Source organism: Colobus angolensis, unplaced genomic scaffold (assembly GCF_000951035.1).
Source record: "Colobus angolensis palliatus isolate OR3802 unplaced genomic scaffold, Cang.pa_1.0 Scaffold122, whole genome shotgun sequence".
Lineage (NCBI taxonomy): Eukaryota > Metazoa > Chordata > Mammalia > Primates > Cercopithecidae > Colobus > Colobus angolensis.
Genome location: NW_012113364.1, coordinates 5,281,501 through 5,290,734, shown reverse-complemented (window position 1 = coordinate 5,290,734; position 9,234 = coordinate 5,281,501). Strand labels below are relative to the sequence as shown.

The 9,234-nt window shown below is 46.5% G+C and overlaps 1 protein-coding gene across 3 annotated transcripts in view; it reads left to right on the top strand.

Annotated features, from left to right (window-relative positions):
- CALN1 (calneuron 1) overlaps positions 1–9,234 on the top strand; it is a 683,678-nt gene that overhangs the window by 333,001 nt on the left and 341,443 nt on the right. The window lies entirely within an intron of this gene.

Sequence of the window (9,234 nt, the reverse complement as noted above, 5' to 3'; positions counted from 1 at the left end):
GAGTGCAGCTAAGGCAGGTGGAGGGGCAGGGGAGGTGCCGTAGGAGCAGTGCTGCCGCACTGCAGGAGTGTAGCCCCAGTGTAGCCAGAGGAGAGTCACAGATTTGTTAAACCAATGCCACAACGGATTTTAGTTGGAAGCCATTATCCTCAGCAAACTAACACAGGTACAGAAAGCCAAGCACCACATGTTCTCACCTTTTTTCTTTTTTCATGACAAGTCTATTTTAACATTTTTATCTTATTTTAATTTAATTTTTATTTTTAATTGTATTTTATTTATTTATTTGTTTTTGAGATGGAGTCTCGCTCTGTCACCCAGGCTGGAGTGCAGTGACACAATCTCGACTCACTGCAACCTCCACCTCCCGGGTTCAAGCGATTCTCCTGCCTCAGCCTCCAGAGTAGCTGGGACTACAGGCGCCCGCCACCACAACTGACTAATTTTTGTGTTTTTAGTAGAGATGGAGTTTCACCATGTTGGCCAGGATGGTCTTGGTCTCCTGATCTCACCTTGGCCTCCCAAAGTGCTGGGATTACAGGTGTGAGCCAGCGCGCCTGGCCTAAAATGTATATTATTTTAGGTTCCAAGATACCTGTGCTTTTTCTCACTTATAAGTGGGAGTTGAATGATGAGAACATAGTGGGGAACAACACACACTGGGGCCTGCTGGGGGTGGGGAGGGAGAGCATCAGGAAGAATAGCTAATGGGTGCTGGGCTTAATACCAAGGTGATGGGTTGATCTGTGCAGCAAACCACCATGGCACACGTTTACCTAGGTAACAAACCTGCACATCCTGCACACAGACCCCGGAACTTAAAATAAAAGTTGAAGGAAAATAAAATAACACCTTCATCACTCCAAAAAGGATTCTCACATCTCCTAGCCATCACCTCCCAATCCCCCCGTCCCCGCAAGCCCTAGGGAACCACTTCTCTATGTTGTCTGAGAGACTGGTCAGTGGGAAGCAGCTGTTGGTCTCCAGACGGAGGTCCTAACCCGAGACCAGAGGGCTCACGTGTTGTGCGTCCTTCTGGTGAGCTGGGGATTCTCATGTACCAGCTTCGACTTGAGGTGTTCCCTGTTGGCCAGGATGTCTCCAGGCCAGTCAGTGTCTCTGCTTCCCACAGACCCGCATTTCCTGTGCAACCTGGAAAACAAATCCTAGACTTAATCCTGGGCCAGTCACTGTCCGCATTCCTGCCTAGCAGACTGATGGAAGGGGCTTCTAGGAAGAAAACTGCATTATCTTCCTGCCCTACCCTGCACGCCCATGTCTGCAGACTGCCTCCTTGCCTCTAAGTTCTTTGGGATGGTCTATCCCAAGGACACCATAACCCGCAGGCTTTGGAGTCTTCTGAGCTGGAGCTACTGTATCATTCCCATTGTCACTTCCTTCTCTCTGGATGTTCCCATTGTCCAGATCTGTTCAGAGGCTTCGCTCTTAGCCTCCTTTTGTTTTTTTTTTCTTTTTTACCCAACTTCCATCTTCTCCAAAGCTTCAGAGAAATGACCTGCAGCTTATTCTCTGATGACTGTGGCAGTCCCCTATCTAGTCCACACCCTTCTTAGCAGAATCCTATTTTTGGATTGAAGAATCTTGGGACTAGTAGCAAAAGCACCCTGTTTTCTACCCAACTCTCTGCTCCATTTGGCTCAATAATCCCAAGTTGGTTAACATCTCCAAGTAGCTACTGAAGATATGAAGTGTTTCAGTTAAGGCTTTCAAAGTAGCCCCATAAGTAGAGCCATAAGATCTGGTCCTCGCCACCTGTGTCTACACCCTGAGCCCCTTGTCTTAATTCAGTAAGCAAGTACTACGCCCCTTCATACGCCATGACTGCTCCACCCAACCACCTAGACACTCTCTGCTGTGCCTCACACCCGGCCAGGACCTCACTTGCTGAATGAGTCCAAAGTCAGAACTGACTGGCTTCATACCACCCTCAAACTCATTGATGGCATCTGCCAGGGCATTCATGGTCTCAATATCCAGGTGATTGGCAGGCTTATCCAGGAGGAGCATGTAGGGGTTCTGCCAGGTCAGCCAGGCCAGGCTAGATGCACAGATTTGTGCAACACATGCCACAGTTGATTTTAGAACATTTTCATTGCTCCAAAAAGAAACCTTGCATCTCACTTTTTTTTTTTTTTTTTTTGACGGAGTCTCGCTCTGTCACCAGGCTGGAGTGCAGTGGTGCCATCTCTGCTCGCTGCAACCTGCGCCTCCCAGGTTTAAGCAGTTCTCCTGCCTCAGCCTCCCGGGTAGCTGGGACTACAGGCGCCCGCCACCACACCCAACTAATTTTTGTATTTTTAGTAGAGACGGGGTTTCACCATGGTGGCCAGGATGGTCTCGATCTCTTGACCTTGTGATCCGCCCGCCTTGGCCTCCCAAAGTGTTGGAATTACAGGTGTGAGCCACTGCATCCGGACAAAACCTTGCGCCTCTTAGCCGTCACCTCTCAATCCCCGTATTTCCCCAAGCCCTACACAAGCACTTCTCCACTTTCTGTCTCTGTGGTTGGTTCTGCTGGACATTTTCTATAAATGGAATCATATAATTTGCCTTCCTTTGTGAGTAGCTTCTCTCACTTACTATAGTGTTTCCAAGGTTCACCTGTGTGGTAGCATTTATCATGACTTCATTTCTTTTGATGGCCATATTCCTATTCCACTGTATGGACATAACAGCTTGTTTTATGTCTGTTTTTTATTTACTGAATTTCCGCATACAACCTCGCTGGAAAAAATACAACCTTGTAGTGTTTCTTTAATTTGTGACAGAGTCTCACTCTGTCTTACGCCCAGGCTGGAATTCAGTGGCATGATCTTGGCTCACTGCAACCTCCATCTCCCAGATTGAAGCGATTCTCCTGCCTCAGCCTCCTGAGTAGCTGGGGTTGTAGACGTGTGCCGCCACGCCTGGCTAATTTTTGTATTTTATTAGAGATGGGGTTTCACCATGTTGGCCAGGCTGGTCTCGAATTCCTGAGCTCAAGTGATCCACCCACCTCAGCCTCCCAAAGTGCTGGGATTACAGGTGTGAGCCATCGTGCCCAGCCCTCATAATGTTTAAAAAGCTTTGAAAAATGGGCTGGGCACAGTGGCTCACACCTGTATCCTAGCACTTTGGCAGGCCGAGGCAGGCAGATCACCTCAGGTCGGGAGTTCAAGACCAGCCTGATCAACATAGAGAAACCTTGTCTCTAACAAAAATACAAAATTAGCCGGGCATGGTGGCACATGTCTGTAATCCCAGCTACTCAGGAGGCTGAGGCAGGAGAATCCCTTGAACCCAGGAGGTGGAGGTTGTGGTGAGCCGAGATTGTGCCATTGCACTCCAGCCTGGGTGACAGAGCAAAACTCCATCTCAAAAATAAAGTAAAATAAAATAAGCTTTGAAAAATGACTGGATTTGATAATCTTTAAGGTTCTTTCCTATTCTAGAACCCTAAGTTTTATCCCAAACCAGCTAGATCTTGCCTTAGATAAAGGTCCAGGAAGGAGGCCTCTTTGCTTGTTTTGTTAACACACACCATTCCCCTCTGAGAAGCAGCGTAATTCTAGGCATCAGGCACCAGAGGATTGGGCTTTTGGTATCCCTAGGTTGAGCATGAGATATACACCAAGAAGCAAGGACAGAGGAGATGGGCAGGAAGTCTCTTTGGAAGAACAGACCAAGGTTATGATAAGGAGATGATTGCTCGGCCTGCAGGCTAGTTGCAAGAGCATGGTTCTCGCCTGTTATCTTGCTGGACTTGTTGGGAGGATGATAATAAGGGTGACCATATGGTGAATGGACCCTAGGGCCAACCGCCAAGTGCAGCTGTAGACATTTATTTTCTGGTTCGAGATAGAGATGTTTTATCCAGGGTATTCAGTTGTATGAGTGGTTCCCAGCTTGTTCTCCCGATTCTGATTGCTGGTGACTCACCATGTCTTTGTAGGCCTGATTCGACCTTGCTTTATATTTTAGAGATATTTCTGAAAAGCTGAAGCAAAGCACACCTTTTCCAGCAAGATCTTACTTCCAGTGACTTCCATCATTATCTCAGAGATACATTTAGAGGAAAAAAATTTCCTACTTAAAATGAGAAAAGTCTTAACCTGTACCTCTGTTTCTGGAACTAAGAAGGCTTTGGGTCTTTGACTCTGCTCACACAACTCTTGTAATAAAACCTAGTCAATCGCACCTGTAATCGGAGGCTGAGGCGGGCGGATCATCTGAGGTCAGGAGTTTGAGACCAGCCTCACCAACATGGTGAAATTCCGTCTGTACTAAAAATACAAAACAATTAGCCAGGTATGGTTGCACGTGCCTGTAATCTCAGCTACTCAGGAGGCTAAGGCACGAGAATCGCTTGAACCCAGGAGGCAGAGATTGCAGTGAGCTGAGATTGCGCCACTACACTCCAGCCTGGGCAACAAGGCAAGACCCTGTCTAAAGAAACAAACAAAAATCCTAGTCAAATGGACTAAATGTGAATGGAATTAGCAATTAGCAACTTTTTTACACACAGGAAGGGCTCATTTTTCTTGTAGAGTGTTATTCCTAGCTATGTCTGGAAGTTATTCCTATAATTGTGGGAGAGTTATTCCTATAAGATTTAAGGATCTTGCTGGGTACCGTGGCCCACATTTTGTAGTCCCAGCACTTTGGGAGGCCAAGGTAGGATGACTGCTTAAGGCCAGGAATTTGAGACCAGTCTGAGCAGCATAGTGAAAACCTGTCTCTGCAAAAATAGAAAAAATTAGCTGGGCATAGTGGTGCACATCTGTAATCCCAGCTAGTTGGGAGACTGAGGCAGGAGGATCGCTGGAGCCTAGGAGTTCAAGACTGCGGTAAGCTATGATTACGCCACTGTACTCCCATCTGGGTAATAGAGCTAGACCCTTGTCTCTAAAAAAAAAAACCCAAAAAACAAAAAAATAAAAAAAGATTTAAGCGTCTTCAGCCCCAAGTTCATGCTTGTTTGTATATTCTCTCTTTGGACCCCAGCTTGTGGGGAAATTTTTAGATTATTGCAAATTTTCCCTGATTTCATGAGAGCTTGGAGTCCCTTAGGGCTTTATGTGATGATATTGTTCAAAGAGCTCATCAGGGCTCAGGCATCTGGGATGCGGTTTAAGAGACTTCAGGTTTCACCAATTTATTTGCAACTCATCATACTCAGCTACCAACGCCGAAAGCAGAACTTCTGAGCAAATCTTGCAGCGGATTTCTATTCATTCCTTTAACAACAACCCAAGTCATCGACTATTTCATGGTGACCCATCAGGTAAAAGCACATTTATTTATTTTTGAAGCTCAGCTTCCTTGAAGTTTTGTTTTGTTGCCTGCAAAAGATTTAGTACAAAATCCATGAAAATATGCATCAGTGTAGGCTACAGGCATTGCCGCCACAAAAATTTCTACGATCCCTAAGTGTGAAAAGAGCTAAATGAAAAATGCCCAGTCTGAGGTTGAAGTGCATGTCTTGAAGGTATTTTGCCAATTTCACTTTGCCAATGAGTGAAACTTCTCAGGTACCAGGTTCTGGGTTATGGATGGAATGACTGCATTTAATTGTCCTTCTCTTAGTGGGATCTTTTCAGCTGTTCTGCTAAGAAAAAAAAAATTAGGTTCTAATTATATCCTTCCTTCCTCGCTTCTGTAACTGGGAATCCTCCGGAGATTCGAGCCTACCTAATTAAGTTTCTCTTTGGTGTGGAACATGTGGAATGGCAGAGATTTTTATTAGGTTGGTGCAAAAGTAATCTCACCAACCTAGTATGTGGATGACGCCAAAACAAAAAAAAAAAAGAAAAAAGAAAAAGAAAAAGGAGTGTTTGGGGCAAAGCTTAGGATTCTTTGCTATAGGATGATCATGCCTCCTGGTCTGTACACCCTGGTATTGGGCAGGCGGGATGGCAACGGTGCCTCTATCCATCCCAGCTGGCTGTGATTAGAAGCAGGTCTGGCCCACACACCAATTTTTCTTTCTCTGGGGTCCCTGCCGCTTTGCCCGACAGTGAGGTCATACCTTCGGCACGAGGCCCGGCTGGAATTAGCCTGGGTTTGTCTGTGCAACCCAAGTTGACACATGAGGTTTTCATTAGGTGGCTCCTTGGGAGGGGGGTGCCTTGCCGGCTGCACATGGAACAGTCATCTCCCTGGATTAGGGATCTCGCCTGGATTTCCTGGACACAGATCCAGCCAGACATTTCCAGGGGACAGAATGGAAGGCAGTCAGGAGGGTCTGGGATTGCTCACCTGGCCTGTAGCCAGTTTGCCCTCAGTGGTGGGACCGGCTGTGTGTGTATGTGTGTGTCTGTGTGTGCACGTGCCTGCATGCACATGTGTGTGCCAAATGGGCTGAACTGCTCAGAGTTATTTTATTTTATTTTTATTATTAGAGACAGGGTCTTGCTCTGTTGCCCACGCTGGAGTGCAGCAGTATGCAGTAATTGCTCAGTGCAGCCTCAAACTCCTGGTTTCAAGCTATCCTCCCACGTCAGCCTCCCAAATGGCTGGGACTACAGGCTGCCCCACCCAGCTAAGTTTTTTATTGTTCTTTGCAGAGACGAAGTCTCACTCTGTTGCCCAGGTTGCTCTCAAGTTCCTAGCCTCAAGGGATCCTCCCGCCTTAGCCTCGCGAAGAGCCAGGATTACAGATGTGAGCCACTGGGCCCAGCCTGAACTATTTAGAGTTAAATAAACAAAAAGCCCAAACTTCTGCCCAGTGCCTGGGGTCTCCTCTTTGGCTCATCACTGCAAAAATTGTTTCTTGGGACTTTAACTCAGTTCTTTGTTCTCTTGTGGTCACTGTTCCATTTCTCTTTCATCAGCCTCTGTAGCTAAGGTGACTTTTACCAAGCACCAGTTGAGGACCAAGATCCACCTTTCCTGGATGCCTATTTTTGGGGGCCAGGATCGCTCCATCAGCCCTGATTCTGGAAGCCTGCAGTTCTTTTCCACCAGGCTCCTTGAGCCCTTTAAGCCAATTCCCAAGGTGTCCTTTGCATGTCAGGAATCAACTTTCCTCCTAGGCATCATATTAGTTATGTATCATCCTTGGATTGGTTGACAAAATAGTCACTCAAAGGCCTGGCACGGTGGCTCATGCCTGTAATCCCAGCACTTTGTGAGGCCAAGGCAGGTGGATCACTTGAAGTCAGGAGTTTGAGACCAGCCTGGCCAATATGGTAAAACCCCGTCTCTACTAAAAATACAAAAATTAGCTGGGCGTGGTGGCAGGCTCCTGTAATCCCAGCTGCTCAGCTGGTTGAGGCAGGAGAATTGCTTGAACCTGGGAGGCAGAGGTTGCAGTGAGCCGACATCGTGCCATTGCACTCCAGCCTGGGTGTCCCGGCGAGACTCTGTCTCAAACACAAAAAAAAAAAAAGAAAAGGAAAAAAAATAATCACTCAAAAAATTGTCTCCAAAGCTGTATTCTGTTTATTTTATTTTTATTTTTGTTGGTAGACACAGGGGGTCTCACTTTGTTGCCCAGGCTGTCTTGAACTTCTGGCTTCAGGTGATTCTCCTACTTCCACTTCCCAAAGTGCTGGGATCACAGGCATGAGCCACCACATCCAGCCAAAGCTGAATTATAGAAGTTGAGAAAAATGGCTTCCTGAAGTCACTGTGGGCTGGGCTACACCCTATGTGTTCCCCTTAGCTCTGTGATCCCCACAAGCTCTGATCTCAGAGCTTCCTGCAACATTCACTGGGGAATAAAGGCTTGGTATCCTCAAGACCTAAGGGATGTATTCAATTGATTTCTGCATTCTCAGTACTTTCAAAACCACACTACTGGGTCATCTGGAGTGAATCCAGCTAACTTTGCAAATGCTTTCCTGAAACAATCGAACCAGGAAACATTCTCAGCAGCACAAGGGCCCTTGCGCCAGCCCCGCTCACATTTCCTAATGCAATTCTCTCTTCTTCCAACCCGCGCCCACCTCTCCTCTGCGAGGAGAACAAAGGTCCTTCTTTCAAACAGTTGAAGATCTTGCCCTCTTCCTCCTTGATTTACCTTCTGTTCCTCAAAGATGTAGAATCTCATGCAATTCTAGCACACGTGTTGGAGTTTGGAAATTCATTCTCGTTTCTCAACTTATTTGTAATTTGTTTTCAAGGTTCGCCACTGCCTGGATAGGTGAATTTGATTCAGTTCAGTTCAATTTAAAAAGGATTTATTTCAGGCCCTTATGTGTGAACTTGCTTATTTTTATGGTTGGCAGGATTCACTCTTGGTGTGTTTTGAGACAAACTGCTGAGCTGCCTAAGAACAAAATCATGGCCTGAGTCACATGAAAGATATTGGTGGTGTCCCCAATGTCAGCCCTCCTGTCCCCATCGTCCCCTTTTCAATTGCCCATTCGTTAAGAGTATTTATCCTGTGCTGATAAGTCACATTAATATGGCTTTTCTGTTTTCATTTCCAATCTCGTAGAAGACAGAAAGGGTGTATAGTATGTATAATGCCAAGCAGTGCTCATTTCCATTTCACCTTCAGACATGTCAGTGTGCTGGTCAGAATGCTCTGGAACTTGCATTCAGTCTCTTTGGTGAGATAGAACACATACTTCTTTCCTGTGCGTGAGGCAAGACGCTCACCCACAGACTGCAGGAAGTGGAACTACCTGGCGAGACGGGAAAGCAGGTGGAGATTTTAGCCTAAAGCAGAGGTTCCCAAACCTGATTACACATCAGAAGCACATGGGGAGTGTGTTAAACCCCAAAACAGGGCCAGGTGCAGTGGCTTACGTCTGCAGTCCCAGCACTTTGAGAGGCCAGGAGTTCGAGACCAGCCTGGGCAACACAGTGAGACTCCCGTTTCTACCAAAAGACACACACACACCATACACACGACACAAAATAGCTGGGTGTGGTGACTTGCACCTAGGATCCCAGATACTTAGGAGGCTGAGGAAGGAGGATTGCTTGAATCTGGGAGGTAGAGGCTGCAGTGAGCTATGATTGTATCATTGCACTTCAGCCTGGGCAACAGCACGAGACTCTGTCTCTACAAAAGAAAAACAAAATAAAACAGATTGATAGAATCAGAATCCCCAAGCGTAGAGCCCAGGAGCCTGTAGCCCTTTTTTTTTTTTTTTTTTTTTTTTTTTTTTTTTTCTCTGTCACCCGGGCTTGAGCCCAGGAGTTTGAGGCTGCAGCAATGCAGTCAGCCCACCACAGCACTCCAGCCTAGGCAATACAGCGAGACCCTGTTTCAAAAAAAGA